This window comes from Micromys minutus (assembly GCF_963924665.1).
Source record: "Micromys minutus genome assembly, chromosome: 2".
Classification (NCBI taxonomy): Eukaryota; Metazoa; Chordata; class Mammalia; order Rodentia; family Muridae; genus Micromys; species Micromys minutus.
In genome coordinates, this window is record NC_137971.1 from 102,390,267 (window position 1) to 102,405,992 (window position 15,726).

The 15,726-nt window shown below is 39.6% G+C and overlaps 1 protein-coding gene across 9 annotated transcripts in view; it reads right to left on the reverse strand.

Annotated features, from left to right (window-relative positions):
- Nucleotides 1-15,726, reverse strand: part of DLG2 (discs large MAGUK scaffold protein 2) — a gene marked incomplete at both ends in the record, with an annotated part of 1,874,976 nt that overhangs the window by 947,533 nt on the left and 911,717 nt on the right. The gene's annotated exons all lie outside the window — the stretch shown is intronic.

A 15,726-nucleotide genomic window follows, 5' to 3' on the forward strand; every position in this document is an offset into this window, starting at 1 on the left:
ATATATATATATATATATATATATATATATATATCATATACAATGAACAGTCATCCATTTATTTACAAGAAGGAAATTCTGTCATTTGCAAATATACTACTGAATTCAAGACATGTTATTTTACTAAAATAAACCATGCACAGAAAGGCAATGCCTACTTATCTCATATACAGATGTTGAAATGGTTTACCTTACAGAGTCAGAGCAGGTAGGAGAAATTACCAGAAATCATGTTTAGGGGTGGGGCTCAATGCTGTAAACATGTTGGCCGAAAGATGCAAATTACATTTACATGATATGAATATGTTTAACAGATCTGTTGGATAGCAAAATTATTATAATTAATAATATGCTATGTTATTGAAAATGTCTAGAAATGTAGATTGAGAATAATTCTCACCATGGAAATGTTACCCATATGAAGTCACACACATGTTAATTGGCTAGAGTTAGTCACTCCTCAAGTGGCTGTCCTTGACAACAGTATGTTCTAAGTGGTAAATACATAAAACGTAAATGTACCCAAAGTGATAAAGTGTAGAAGACGATAGAAGGACTGAGATAGGAAAGGCAAGAGGAGAAAGCAGAATACTTAGTCATGAGTATTAAAAGATGGCAATAGAAGAAAAATTTCATACAAAATATACTTAAATCCAAAATGCTTCCTTTCACATAAACATTACCCAGGGTGCCAATATATTTTCTTGAAAAAAAAAAACAAAAAACAAAAAACAAAAACACCTCAAATGACTCCATAATCAGTTCTTTGCAGAAATTTCACTTCTGAGTACTGTCAGCTCTCCTGTCTGTCATTATTCGCTTCGCAAGGGCCCTTTCGTGTGAGCATTTACTTGACAGGAAAACGGCACTGTTTCCTCCTCTTATTCCCCCTTAAATTGCTGAGATTTTTCCCCCCAATTAGATCACCAGCTGACAGCCAGCATGTCTATTGGGCTACTTCTTAGCGTGGCCAGAATGCAGGAGGAGAGCAAGGGGAGCAGGCTGCAGTGTAAATCACTGTGAGGAGTGTCACTCACTGGCTCTGGATGCGACCCAAAGCCAAGAAACAAGATGACACTCGAGGCTGAAGTGAAAACTACCAACTCCATTTGTCTGAGACTCAGACGTTCGTACGAAGACACCTTTTATATCATAGTCTGCTCAGAGCACGAGTCAAACAGACCCTGCCCAACCTGGAGAGCCTCCTGCCCACATTAAACTAATTGAGCTGGAGACTTCCAATTCATCATTTTTGCAGCTTGATTTATAAACAGCTCACCCTGCCCTGGAGCAGAAAGGCAATGTTATGAGCTAGCTATCCTCAACATTCCAGACTCTAGCAATTCGGAATCTGTCAGTATCTTTAATGGTATGGAGAAAGGATGAATCCAGTTCGAGTGTACCTCTGAGACCCCGATGAAAAAGTAAAGGGTTAGCGTTCACTTTCATAACTGACATGTCTATGGACAGTCTCTTCACGTATTGGAAACCCTGTGTGTTGGGAACCTATGAAAACCGCATCATGACTTTAGCAGGTTCATGGGGCTGTTGGAAAGCAGATTTTTGCTGCTTATGAAGCTTTTATTCAACATAAAGCAAACAGTCCTAAGGCAGTTAAACTGTGAATTTAGAGAGCAGGCTGCCACTGCTCTTTCTTTGCATTACTTCTAAAGGCTTCACACATTAGCTAATAAACAGAAACGTGCCTTGGACAATATATGAGAAACAGAGAGAAAGGGAGCAGACCCAGGGAGAAGCTCTCTGGTTGTCCAGACACTGTGCCCAGCTCCTCTGCCCTGAGCCTGCTCTAGGCTGTCGATCGTTGCTGTTAAGGTCTGCTGTAAGGCTGAACATACTCTGTGCGGGCAAAAAGTTGGAAATGCAATTTTTTATTTTTTTGACATTTAAAAGGTGTTTCTTTTAGAGAAGGGTGAAGAATTTCTTAACCAGGCGAAAAGTCTGAGCCTGAGAAATGAGAATCGTAAATTCTCAGGAATGAAAGGGAACTTGAAATTCACTCCCTCCAGATATTCTTAACCTCAACTTTGATTCTTGGAGTCCATAAATGGCTTCCTGCAATCGATTTCTCTCTGAAATTATATGCAAAGTTTTTGTATAGATTGTAATTTTTTGACAAAAAGAACATAATTTTTAATTTTCAAGGGGCCAAACTTACATGTATAGTTCCAAATCCTATCACTTTCTTGTTTCATCTTTATGATGGTCTACTGAACTTTCACACTCGTTGGGTTTTGCAGCCTTCCTCTCTCTCTTCTGCCCTCCCTTCTTCTCTCCCATCTTCTCTTGGTCCCTCCTTCCTTCCCTCACTCCATTCCTTTCTTCCTTTGGTTTTGGCCTTTCTATGTTTCCCATGCCACCTCTCTCTAGGAGAGGCTCACACATATCCCAGATGGGCCTGAGGTCATTATGAATGATCCCTGCCTTCTGATTCTGATTCTCTTATTTCCACTTCCCCAGATGTGCGATCGTAGGTATGTGCCACCATGGAGGGGTCAAACCCAAGGCTTCAAATATGCAAGCCAAAACAAGAGAGCAGCATCTATAACCCCACATTGAGGATGTTCTGCCACCTTTATGAATACAAAGAGGCATCTTATAGGAAGTTTACTACTTAATGAGGCAAATCATTCTGTCTTTGAAGCAAGTATTTTATACCTTTGCAAATTTTATATATTTACATGGACCCTGCTTGCCTACTCACTGACTATATTGGGGGTCTTCAAGTTCACAGTAAGTGTCTAGAACACATTCCATAATTTTATGAAAATGTATGATTTTCATACATGACCTACTATGTCCTCCTGAGCTGGCTGTTCTGCAAAGGCAACTTCCATCTTCATGGCTGGTCAGGTTTTAACCCCATCCCAACCCTGTTCATCCCTCTCTGGAAGAACTGTCTTTTGCTGGCACTCTCCCTGAAGTGAACCTCTCGGATTCCAATGCTGCACCCTGCAGTGATGCAGAATCATTTCTCTTCCCTCTGCTCTTGATACAACAATCCCGTTAGTGTGCACACCTCCTGATTACACTGATCCCCGAAAGCCTCACACACTGACCCTTCTCTTGGCTCACTGTCTCTCTCTTGTGTTGCTGCTCCCTCTTGCTAAGCATTCTAAAGAGTGAGAATGAACAAAGGAAAATGGGAGGCAGAGAAATCAGAGGCTGGCAAAGAGTTAGCCATTGGGATCTGGTAAAAATGTGAGGGGGACTTTAATAAGCTGGTAAGCAACAGCCTCCTTTATTTTAATGACTTGCTAAGTGTGTTTATTATTATATTCAGGGCACAAATGAAGAATCTGGGCTCGGGGCGGTCTAATTGCTATTCAGCTGACACACTTACACTGAAGACATCAGTCCTCACCCACAACCACTCCTCCCACCCACTGGCCTGCATTAAAAAAAGGAGCGTGTAAGAGAATGAACCACATCAGCCCTGCACTGATGGGCGTGTGTCCCTTCAGTCACTCTGTCCCGCTTATTTGTCAGGCTGCCTGCCCTAGAACTGTAGCCCTTATGTTCCAATTAGCATTATTCTTCTTAAGAATAGCCCCAAGCCACAAAAGTACCGATGCTGACAATTTTATTGCAAAAAGCTGCTGCGGACTTGGTAATGTATTTTATAACAAATATGTGATACCTGCTCTGTTTTATTGGTTGTCTTTTGCCTCCTAATTGTGCTTGATTTGTAAGTTAAAATTCATCATAAGTACTATGTACAGGAAATCCCAATAAATACAGGACTTCGGGCATTCAGATGGGGTGTTGAGGAGCAGGCCCACGGCAGTGCTACTGAGTGCTGAGTGGACCTTATTCTTTAGCTATCGATGATCTTCAGAAAGAAATGAATTCTCACCTTAAAGAGGCTATTTTCAATGTTTGTGTTACTTATGAATAATTAAAAGCTGGTCATATATGGGTCTTCTGGTTCACCAGAAACTTAGACCACCAACACAGCTATTTATTATACGGAATAAGCCCATTCACATTCGTTAGGAAGGGTTGGTGTTCAGTCATTATTTCAAGCTGAATTTCATAAGTGTCCTAGTCTTCCATTTGTATCCTACTGTTTATTGGCCATCAGTGTCCACAGCTGAAGGCTCTTTCCCTCAGAGCTATGTATACAAATGGACTTTATTTTAAGTACTGATTTAGGTACTTATTTAGATATGCATATGATATGACACAGGTATGAAGACCAGAAGACAACTTCCAGAAATCAGGCCTTTCTTTGCACCATGTGGGTCCTGGGGATGGAGCTCAATTAGTTTTGTCAACAAGCACTTTTACTCACTGGTTCATCTTGCTGACCTATATGTAAACATTACTTTAATAAGGCATTTCTCGACATATTTGAAATGAGCTTACCTTTGATCCAAAGCTGGCAAGAAGCCCTAACATATTCAATGTTTACTCAACTCACAAGCAACAAATCATGTTCCTTCAAAAGAAATTTGGCAAGTCAGCTAGCCTAGGAACCACATCCCGGAGCACCACTTGTGTTAAATCAGCTCCCAACATACATATACCTTTTTTGAGACAGGGAACATGTCACCTCCATCTTCCCCACCATGGATTTATCTCTCTCTCTCTCTCTCTCTCTCTCTCTCTCTCTCTCTCTCTCTCACACACACACACACACACACACACACACATGTAATTGTCTATTTAAAGTTATTTTTGTTAATTCTTTGAGAATTTCCCATAATGCATCTTGATTATATCCCACCACCACGTCCCCCAGTTCTCTCTTGGATATACATTATGTGATTTTCCTTCAAATATTCCTACAAAGGAAAGCAACCAGTCTCTGAAATGCTATTTCTCAAATTCAGTTTATATATTCAGCTTATATAGCTTCTGGTGTAAATGCTTTTCACACATCCCATTGTTGTCCCTGATGGAATTTAAGTTCTTCACAGAACAGGACTTGAGCTCTTACTTATTTTCTTATTCCTCACTGTGTACCCAAGTGCTTAGCACATACAGGCCAATCACTCTGTAAATAGATTCTGGGATGCAGAGTTCTCCAAAGTCAATGTGCAAGTCACAGACACATATCTGGGAATAGACAAATGCTAGAAGTGGGATGGGGCCATTTGGAAGATTCAAATTCCTACTGGAGTCAAGAACCCCAGCTTTACATAATGCAATCATTAAATAATGCAGCCAGATACTGATACTGAGAGAGCATCTTATATAAGGGAAATCCCTTATAAAAGGGATCTCCCTCAGGGTCTGCGGGTCTTAACCAATGTACTTTTTGGGGAAGCTGAATCAACTCAGTAGCCTTCTGGCATCCTTACTTGCCTTACAGCAAGAAGTGCATCTGGCTACATGATTTGTGTCTATCTACACAGTGACATGAGCATCTTTTGTGATGTGCTCTGTTTCCTATTCTACTCTTTGGTTGCTCATTATATCTATTTGCAAGTACTCACGGGCCAGGTGCCCTCTTAAAGCATGACTTTAATTATTTTCATTCTTCCTTCTGTCTTGAGATTGTATGACACTCATTTGCTGGGAATATAACAATGTGAAACTTGGTTTCCACACTAGCTGTTTTTATGCCCAACATCTCTCGAGTAATAGCTTTGAACATAGAATTGCTTCCTAACCTTTGTATTCATTTTACTCAATAACAATGGGGAAATAATAACACACGTCTGTCTTCATATCTCCTAGAGCTTCTAAAATGTATGTTTCCTTATGTTTTAGTAAATTCTTATTTGGAATACTCAAAACCAGTTGTTTGCCCCCAATTTACCAGCTATACATATTTTGTTTTGTTATGCTTTTGATCTAACCAAAGTGATATCAACTTGCATTGGAAAGATGACAACTTGGATAGTACAAGGTTGTTTATCTGAAATGAAATTACACTATAATGTCATTATCCCAAGGACCACAAAGATAGAAAAATGGTAAGAACTAGTTTATAGCCCAGAATTTATAATGTTAACTTGAGGTTGTTCTTACATGTGTCTTTTGTGCTTCTTTAATGCAAAAACAATTATAAGTGGGTTCCTGCTTAGTGTGAAGGGCTATTCAAAATAGTTCTTGTATAGATATTTAGTAATCCTTACTACACATGAGACTTGTCCTATTATGTCCTATAGGGAACCTGTCACACTAGCTAGTAACAGGCATTCCTGAAATTCAGAAACTGTTAGTCTCTCTAACTTTCCCAATTAGACATGCTTCCTGTCTCCAGATTAGCAGAGAAATGAAAAAAAAGTTTCCTCAACTCAATCAATTTTGATATGAATTGATGGTCAAGTGTGCTGGTTTGAAATAATTTATAGAGATCTTAGCAAAGCAGAAGTGGTTGATGGCACTCTTACTCAAAGTGCACAATGAGTTTATTGTTGAAAGGGGAAGATAGTTTAGGAACTGTGGGTAATTTAAGGGCATCAATACCACCAGCATCACCACCAGCAACAAGAGATGCCTCACAGTGATTGACAGCCTCTGTGGGTTTTAGTAATTTTTCCAGTTGTCACAGAAGCCTTGACAGTAATGAGAGGTTAGTTTTCAGAGAAGTTATAAAGATAACTGAGTTAACCCTTTAGGCATATTTGCATAAATGGTCACTATTAATACTCATTCAAGATTATTATAAGAACTTTTTTGTTTTAAAATTAGTGTGCCTTTGATGTATACATATAAATAAAGCAATCTAATATCGCTTTAAAATCATTTTTATTACTTTTATATAGTTGAAAGAAGCAGGAAGTTTGAGTACTATTCTCTAAACCATTTTCCTTTTTTTTTTAAATTTCTTTTTTAAAATTTTATTTATTTTTATTGGATATTCTCTGCATTTACATTTCAGATCTAACCCATTTTTCTAGAGCCATGATAAACCCATTGTGGGCTTCAATCTACTGACATGTATTGGGAACCAACAACCTCAGGACTGCCATGAAGCTTTATTTAGACAGGGTCTCTCGCTGTATCAGACCCTGTCAATTAGGAAGGACCACATTGATCAAATTCATTTCCTCATGCTTATAAGGCAAGTGCTTTAAGCAGAAAGCCATCTCTCTAAATCCTGCAGAGAATTCTTGAATTGTGAAAAGCAACTCTAGGTTTTGTTTGCCCTATTTTTTTTTTCTTTATTTTCAACATCTGGCCTAAATAATTAAGATATTCAGGATAAGCTGCCATGACCCTTTCTGATTTAGAAAAATTGAAAGATAAATTTCATTTGTTCAGAATTCCAACCAGGAGCTTTTGTGCTCTGGTTCAGTGCAGATATTTCCAAGCCATGTACCACTCAGACACCTACTCCACCAGGCCTGGGCACAGAACAAAACGCATTATCACAAGTATGCAAAATTCTGCGAACCCCTTCTGGTGTCTTTCTTAACTACACGCTTTTCAGATTCGCCCCATAGATCTCAGCTTCTTCCCATAAGAACAGATTCTTCCAGAATCATCAGCTCAGCTACTTCCCCCATCTAGTGGCAAGAAACAGAAATGAACAGGTTTTGTTTTCTGAAATTGCTAACGTAAAATGGCAAGAATCAGCTCCATTTTTCAAATCACTGGCATTACTAAAACTGCCAAGTCCAGAAAGTACACAGGAACACTATTTTTTTTTTTTTAGCAGCTGAAATTTAAGATCTTGTAATGTCTAGGGTCATGTGCAGGTTTTGGTTGTTTTCAGTTTTGTTTTTTTCTTTTCTGTGGTCAAAAGTATTTATTATGTACCATGTTACTTATGAAGCAGCCACTGCTTGGCAAACCCAATCTTTGGCAGAAGGTTATATTCTTGTACATGGAGGCCATGGTTTCCTTTGATGAGAATTACATAACCTCAGTTAAAAACTGGAAATTATCTACAGAGGAGGATGCTTGCAGCTAACCATCAGACTGAACACAGGAACCCCAGTGGAGGAGTTAGAGAAAGGACTGAAGGAGCTGAAGGGTCTGCAACCTCATAAGAAGAACAACAATATCAAACAAACAAATACTCAGAGCTCCCAGGGACTAAAACATCACCCAAAGAGTGCACATAGAGAGACCCATGGCTCCAGCTGCATATATAGCAGAAGATAGCAGTGTCTGGCATCAGTGGGAGGAGAAGCACTTGGTCCTGTGGAGTCTTCTTTCTCCAGTGAAGGGCATGCCAGGGCAATGAGGTGGGAATGGGTGGATGGGAGGGAGAACATCTTCATAGAAGCAGGGGGAGGGGCATGGGAGAGGGGGAGAAGGGGGATAACATCTGAAATGTAAATGCATGAAATATCCAATAAAAAGAATGGGGACCTGGACATATGAGAACCAGCCAATCACTGTGATGGAACTTGCTGCTTTCTGATCTCTGTAAGTCCCTCTTTCTCCACAAAGTCTTGGGTGCTGAGAGTGGATCCTGTATCTTAGTCCTCTGCATCCCTCCTCTTCCTGAGCAACCCTACTCACATTCACAGCATGTACTACAGAAAAGACGTCTGTGTCTGTAATTCTCTATTAGACCCTTTATCTCCTTCCTCCTTGTTTTTGGGGAGGGGAAGGCAGGAATCATATCTGAGGCTTCACATATGCTAGACAAACCTTCTATTAATGTGTTTAATAGGGGGACAATTTTAATTCATTCCATATATGTCTTTACTCGATTACAATGAAAGCATTATTCAGTTCCCATCTTTCTCTCTTCTACCTTCACGATTTAATATGTCTCAGAGACCTGACTATGTATATTTTCTAAACAAACTGTCAAAGTCATGGTTTCCATGCTCAGTGCCTCCACCTTATCTCCAAATCCATCACCTGCCTCTCGGAGTTGCCCTTGATTGTGATCTCAGTCTTTTCCAGTTTTTCTTCAGCACCGCATGAATAATGGTGTCATTTGCAAGTAAGACTATGTCATTCTCCATTACAAATTTCGCAGTCATCCCTTATCACTCACAAGGTGAAGTCCAGTCTCTGCCAAAGGTCATCTGCCTAGCTCTGTCACATGCCTTGCACTCACCTAACTCTGCCATTTGTGGTCATTAATTCACCTCTGTTCCTTATTCATTAAGTACCTTCAACTCCCAGAATCCTTGAATATTGTCGTGATTCCTGAAGTTGAGGGAAGCTCTGACCTTTTCTCCTTAGCGTCTATGAATCCCCTCTCCAGTTCATTCTCTGATCACATTCACTTCCTATCAAACCCCCGGGGGCTAAAAAACAAAGTGGTTAATTCAAGGTCTTGCTAGAATTCACCTCTTCTTCACTATTTTACTGCAAATAACATGACATAATATATATGTGAAAGTACATACCCATGTGTCTAAAGGATAGCATATAAGAAACTTGAAGACAAGTACTTTATTTTTTTTTTTTTAGATATTTTATTTATTTACATTTCAAATGCTATCTTCTTTTCTGGTTTTCCATCCGGAAACCCCCCATTCCATTCTCTCTACCTCTGCTTCAAAGAGGATGCTCCCCCACCTACTCTTGCCTCTTCATCCTTGTATTCCCATACATAGGGGCACTTGAGCCTTCATAGGACCAAGAGCCACTCCTCCCACTGATGGTCAACAAGGTCATCCTCTAAGGCATATGTGGCAGAAGCCATTGGTCCCTCCATGTGGACTCTTTGGTTAATGTTTTAGTCCCCTGGGAGCTCTTGGAGGTCTAGTTGGCTAGTATTGTTGTTCTTCCTATGTGGTTGCAAACTCCTTCAGCTCCTTCGGCCCTTTCTCTAACTCCTCTATTGAGGACCCCATCCTCAGTCCAATTGGTGGCTGTGAGCATCTGCATCTGTATTTGTCAGGTTCTGAGAGCCTCTCAGGGGACAGCTATATCAGGATCCTGTCAGCAAGCACTTCATGGCATTAGCCATCATGTTTGGGTTTGGTGGCTACATATGGGGTGAATCCCCATGTTGGACAGACTCTGTATGACATTTTCTTCAGATTCTGCTTCACTCTTTGCCCTATATTTTCTCCCCTGAAATTTTTGTTTTTCTTTCTGAGAAGGACTGAAGCATCCACACTCTGGTCTTTCTTCTTGCACTTCATGTGGTTTGTACCTTGGGTAATCTGAGCTTTTGGGCTAATATGCACTTATCAGTGAGTACATACCATTTGTGTTCTTTTGTGACTGGGTTACCTCAATCAGGATGATATTTTCTAATTCATCTATTTGCCTAAGAATTTCATGAAGTCGTTGTTTTTAATAGCTGAGAAGTACTCTGCTGTGTAAATGCAATTGTTAGGAATAACAGTCTTGAGATTCCATCTCACACCAATTGTAATGGCTAACATCAAAAACTCAGGTGGCAGCAGATGCTGGTGAGGATGTGGAGAAAGAGAAACACTCCTCCACTGTTGGTGGGATTGCAAGTTAGTACAACACTCTGGAAATCAATCTGCCAGTTCCTTAGAAATCTGGACATAGTACTACTTGAGGACCCAGCTATACCACTCCTGAGCATATACCCAAAAGATGCTCCAACGTATAGCAAAGACACATGCTCTACCATGTTCATAGCAGCCTTATTTATAATTGCCAGAAGCTGAAAATAACCCAGATGTCCTTCAACAGAGGAATGGATATAGAAAATGTGGTCCATTTACACAATGTACAAGTACTTTCCAACTCAAGTATAACATAGAAAACAGCATAAGATGAAGTCAAAGATGGTTAAAGGAATGAATCAACTAATACGAACAACATTTTATACATAATTTAATAGCATTTCAGAAATGCTGATCATTTTCCCCAGAATTACACAAACTGAAAATGACAAATTGAGACTCCAATGTGCATTTGTTTGATCTAAATCCCAATGGTGGTTCACATAACCACAGTAAATCTGGAATGAATAGAAAAAAGCCTGAGATAACTGGGCACAGGTACTGCAACACAAAGGTAAAAGGCCAGGAATTTGCTCCAAATTCTAGGTTAGATTATTTCTATGCTGTAAATCCATATAACTCAATAAAAAACAAATAAATTTCATTGACTACTTACTAAACCATCTTAGAGACAAAACTTAAACAAGCAAAAAAGCTCTGGGATATTTTATGCCAAGTTAACATGTTTGACTATCCAGATGTGTTGAAGCATGCCTGCATCTCCTTCCTTATTTTCCATCTATTGCTGATGAGATCCCGGCGAATGCACATGTGGAGATGCTAATCTAGCTTTACTGCAGATGCCGATGGTGAGATAGAAGTAAACTAGTCATGCACACAGCAAACAACAAAATCCAGAAAACGAAAAGGAGGACGGTACAAAGTGGGTCACCTGCTTACTGATGATGACTTCTACCCAGGATAGTATTTCACAGTGACCAGCATAGCATACTTAGAATAACCAAATGAAGACCATTTCCAAAGGATAACTGCTAGAGATGTTGACTCTCTTCTAGGCTATTATGAGCAATGGGCAGAGTTGGAACTGAGATGGAGCTTTACAGAGAGAAGGTCTCACAGAACCCTCAGCTCGTGGGTCTCCCAGAGCAAGCCCCAGCCACTCTAGAAAAACATAGTAAAGCAAGGAGGATGTGGAGGTTCATCTGCCTCTATGTAATGATGCCGCCTTCCTTCAGATTGAGATTATCCTCTAAAATGCCCCAAATCTCCACTGTCCACAGGTTTTCCAATGTTTTCCCATGTGTTCAACCAGTGCTCAGTTATCCAAATGGTTAGCTCTCTCTCCAAAATCACTAGCTTCATATTCTGGGAAAGATCCTCTTCATTCTGGTCTCAGTAAAACTAGAAGGACTATCGCTTGTCTAACTAATACAATGTCCATCCAATATATAAAAGTTTGCTTTAATTTTCATAGTCAATGACCACTGAATCTCACATGACTCTTAGAAAATACCATCAATTTTTAATTACAAGACACCACCGATATTAGGACGTGGCCAGATTTCAGATACATTGATCCATAAGAAATCATGAGACTAGGACAATGAAATTCTGTATTAGTGAACATTAGGCAATAGAGAGTAGGACAGAAATTAATCCTTGCTTAATTAATTAATACCCTGGCACCTGAGGTGAGACAACTTTAAGACAGAAGGATCTGAGTTTTTCAGATTAACATTCTAGGTACTAACTGAGGAGAAAGCATCCCCATCTTGTGGCAAGGAACGCAAATTTCCTTAAATTCATTGCCAAATTTGCACATCTCTCCCCAAGTTCATTCTTCACACTGGCCCATGGGTTTAATGATAACTAGCAAGGCCAAACTCATTTATCACCCAGGCAGCTGGTGTGCTCCAAAGACAAGAATCTTAAGATAGAGCATTAGGTGATAAGAGAAGGGGGGAAATGATATCAAGCCTGGAAAACTGAGATCAGTCAGCTGAGTCAGCGCCTGCTCAGTGTGGCCCTGACACTCATCTAGACATCGAGTCCTCTGCTTTTGACATGTTGTCTGCAAATTCCTGACTAATACCAGCAGACATCTGCCTGGTTTGCTCAGGTGGATACTGGGTCACCTTCTGATTGCTCTGCCTTCTTCTTCTGGCCTCTTTGGAGTATTTTACCCCAGAACACTAGACAAGAAGGAGAGGCAACAAGGCTGCAAACATGTCAGTTCTAATTGAGCATTTGTACCTGCTTTGCATTTTTTCTATTTTTAGGTTTTCTTTGTGTGAAAACACCCGGTGTTGAATCAGGCGAGATTTTCCAAACACTACAACTGTCATAACGCAGCTCACCACCTTCATGAGGGAACATCTCCTGCACCTCTGGAGATGTGTCAGCTTAGACCTGATGAGCCTGAGTGTGCTGGAGCTACTCACGCTAGTAGGTGAGACCTTTGTGTACCTATTCCCAAGTATCTTCATCAGCTTAATTCAGTGGCAATCAACCATGGCATGTATAATGGTAGACCCCATAACAGGGCTATTTGTCTTTAGAGATATGTATATTTATTGTCACTGCTGCCAGAGGAAACAGTTCCAGTATTTCTTCCCAAATCTTTTAAAAGCATGTCTTGTTTAGTACAACATCTGTAAAACACTCAAGGTAAAAGAATCCCGGGTTCACAGGAGTTACTTGATGGTCTCAGAATAAGTCCTGGGCGAACTGATTTGTCCTTTTCAAATTTTCTTGGAGGACACTCATTCTGAAGCCATAGTATCACGAGGAGATAATAATTCCTATCCTTGGCATTTTATATGAGAGGTTTATTGTTCATACTTAGCTTCCTTAAGATCTGACATGTGGTAACTTCATTGGAATCATCGCTATGGTACAATCATAAAAACTAATAAAAGTAGAAGAACAGAATATTCATTAAGTTATGAGGTGAACGTATCAAATATGAAACCAAAAATTAAACTATTGTACTTGGGATGGTAACACAGCCTCGTGGATAAAAGTGCTAGATATGCAAGCCTGGTGACCCGAGTTTGATCCTTAGAGCCGAACTAAAGGTAAAAGGAAAGGACCACCTTCCCTGACCTCCACACACACACATGTGTACATTATGACATGCTTGCATCCTAAACGCTACACACCCACTTATTGTAATAACAAATAATTGAAAAATAAATTACTGAAATTAAAGATAGATAATCTGAGATATTTGTAAGGCAAAGATAGAAAAATACCTATAAAAGCAAACAACACACACACACAAACTGGATTAATTTGTAGAAAAGGCAAACTTTTAAGCCGTTTTTAAGCTCCAATAGACATTTTCCAAATGAAGGTTTGAGTGGTATAAGAGAGGAGGATAAAAATCACCCAAACAACACAAACAAATTACATCTTTTTCTTATCCATAATGTACATGCTGAAGACAATGACACAATTTGAGGATCCACAGATGTTATTACTGTGTTCCTTCATTTCTACAGTAACCAGCATAGCTTTAGTTTGAATACTGTACAGTCACGACTGTTTTGAGACTGTGCTCTACAGCTGAATGAAGAGGAAATGTTGACATGCTCCATGGAGGTGATGTAATTGTTCTATAAGTGGGGGGACTTAGGGGGTGGATGCAGGCACCATGGTCCTTAGTGACACCTCTGCTGTCTGTCTTCCACTTCCAACTTGTTTGAAAGCCATCTTTTTTTTTTTGGTTTCCTGTTGCATATGCCAGGCAAGCAGGCCTAAGGAGGATTTCCAGGGATTCTCTTCTCCTGAGACCCCATGTCATCATAGAAATTAGAGATCCACACTCTACAGCTTTATGTGAGTTCTTGGAATTCAAATATGTTTTGTGTGGCAAGTACTTTATTCACTTGGCCATTTTTTCAGCTCTTCAATACAAGTTCCTACAGAGAGTTATTCAACCAGTTAAGAATACTAAATCAAACAAACTGCTCAATACAATGCAGTCTCCCACTTCTACCACACGTCAATTTATAGATATTGGTATAAGAGCTGGGATAAACTAAGTATTCATCTGAACACAGCAGAGAGAAAGTTAAGGAGCGCTGTGTTGAGTCCTTTTCTGGAGAACATGTAGAATTCCTCCCACAACCACTGTTGGGCTCTCCTCATTCAGACCCTGAGATCTCTAGGAACAAGATGAAAGAAGCTACAGCCTGGAGTAGTTCAGGCAGAACCTATAGTCTTACAATGACCACAGACAAGCATCTCTGGCAGGTTTGCACAGTGGAGCTGCTTATGATTTAGATGACAAAATGTCAGGATTTCCACCTGACAGGTTTTGATACAGAACAGTAAGGCTACTATCTCCCAACACTGAACTTTTTTTTCTCTTCAAGTTTAAACACTAATTTCCATTTGGTAGCATCTGATGAAACTGGAAAAATGCACCACACACCACAAAGGCATGATTTTGGATGTTTTTACACATTCTTTGACATTTGCTCGAATTTGACAGTTGACATAATAGTTTACCTTATTGGTCATAGCTGCAGCTAATTAAGTTGATAATAGATAATTTGGAATATTAAAGTTTTAAAAATGTCTCAAAAGTTGGAACTATATTGAACATAGCTTAGGTGTTCTTTCATATTTTCTGAATATACATACATAAATATATATAAGATATATGTATAATTTTGATAAGGATACATGGAAGTGCTACGGAAGTCAATGATCTGGATAATAAAACAATCCTTGGTAGTAACTGAAAGATTAATCAGCATGATTTCTATTAAAAATTAATGAGTGCTTACAAGCCTTTTATCAAAACATGCAAATTTGAGTAGCATTAAGCCAGTAGATAAAACAGCAACCAAGGAGTACATAAAATTTTCATTCTTATTGAATCATTCCTTATCAAAACACTAGTGGCCATAAATTGTACACAATTAAATCTTAAAAGGCAGAAAGCATTGGTGAATGTAGGACACCCAACAGGAAGACAGGCTCCTGTGGAAACCATTTTCCCCAGAAGAAAACGGAGGTGTTGAGGAGCAAACGCACACATTTCCCACTGCAGCTTAGACGGCAGGCCACGCATTAGGTGGGGTCAGCATAGCTTTACTTCCGTTGTTTCATCTGTGCCCAGCCATGCAGACAGAAGGACATTTGAGCAAGCCATGGTTTGCCACCGTGGTTTTTCTTTTCCTTCTCTTAATTATCCTGTCATATTTGACTCTCAAATTTTTCACTCTCACATTGTTGCTCTGCCCTTTCTCAATGACCAAAATGATTTTTCCAGGCATTCAAACAAAGGTAATAAAAATATTTCCCAGAAATACCGGGTTGGCTTCTTCCAAACCACATAAAGCATCTTTACAACAAGTGGCCACAATTATAGCTTTCAAAG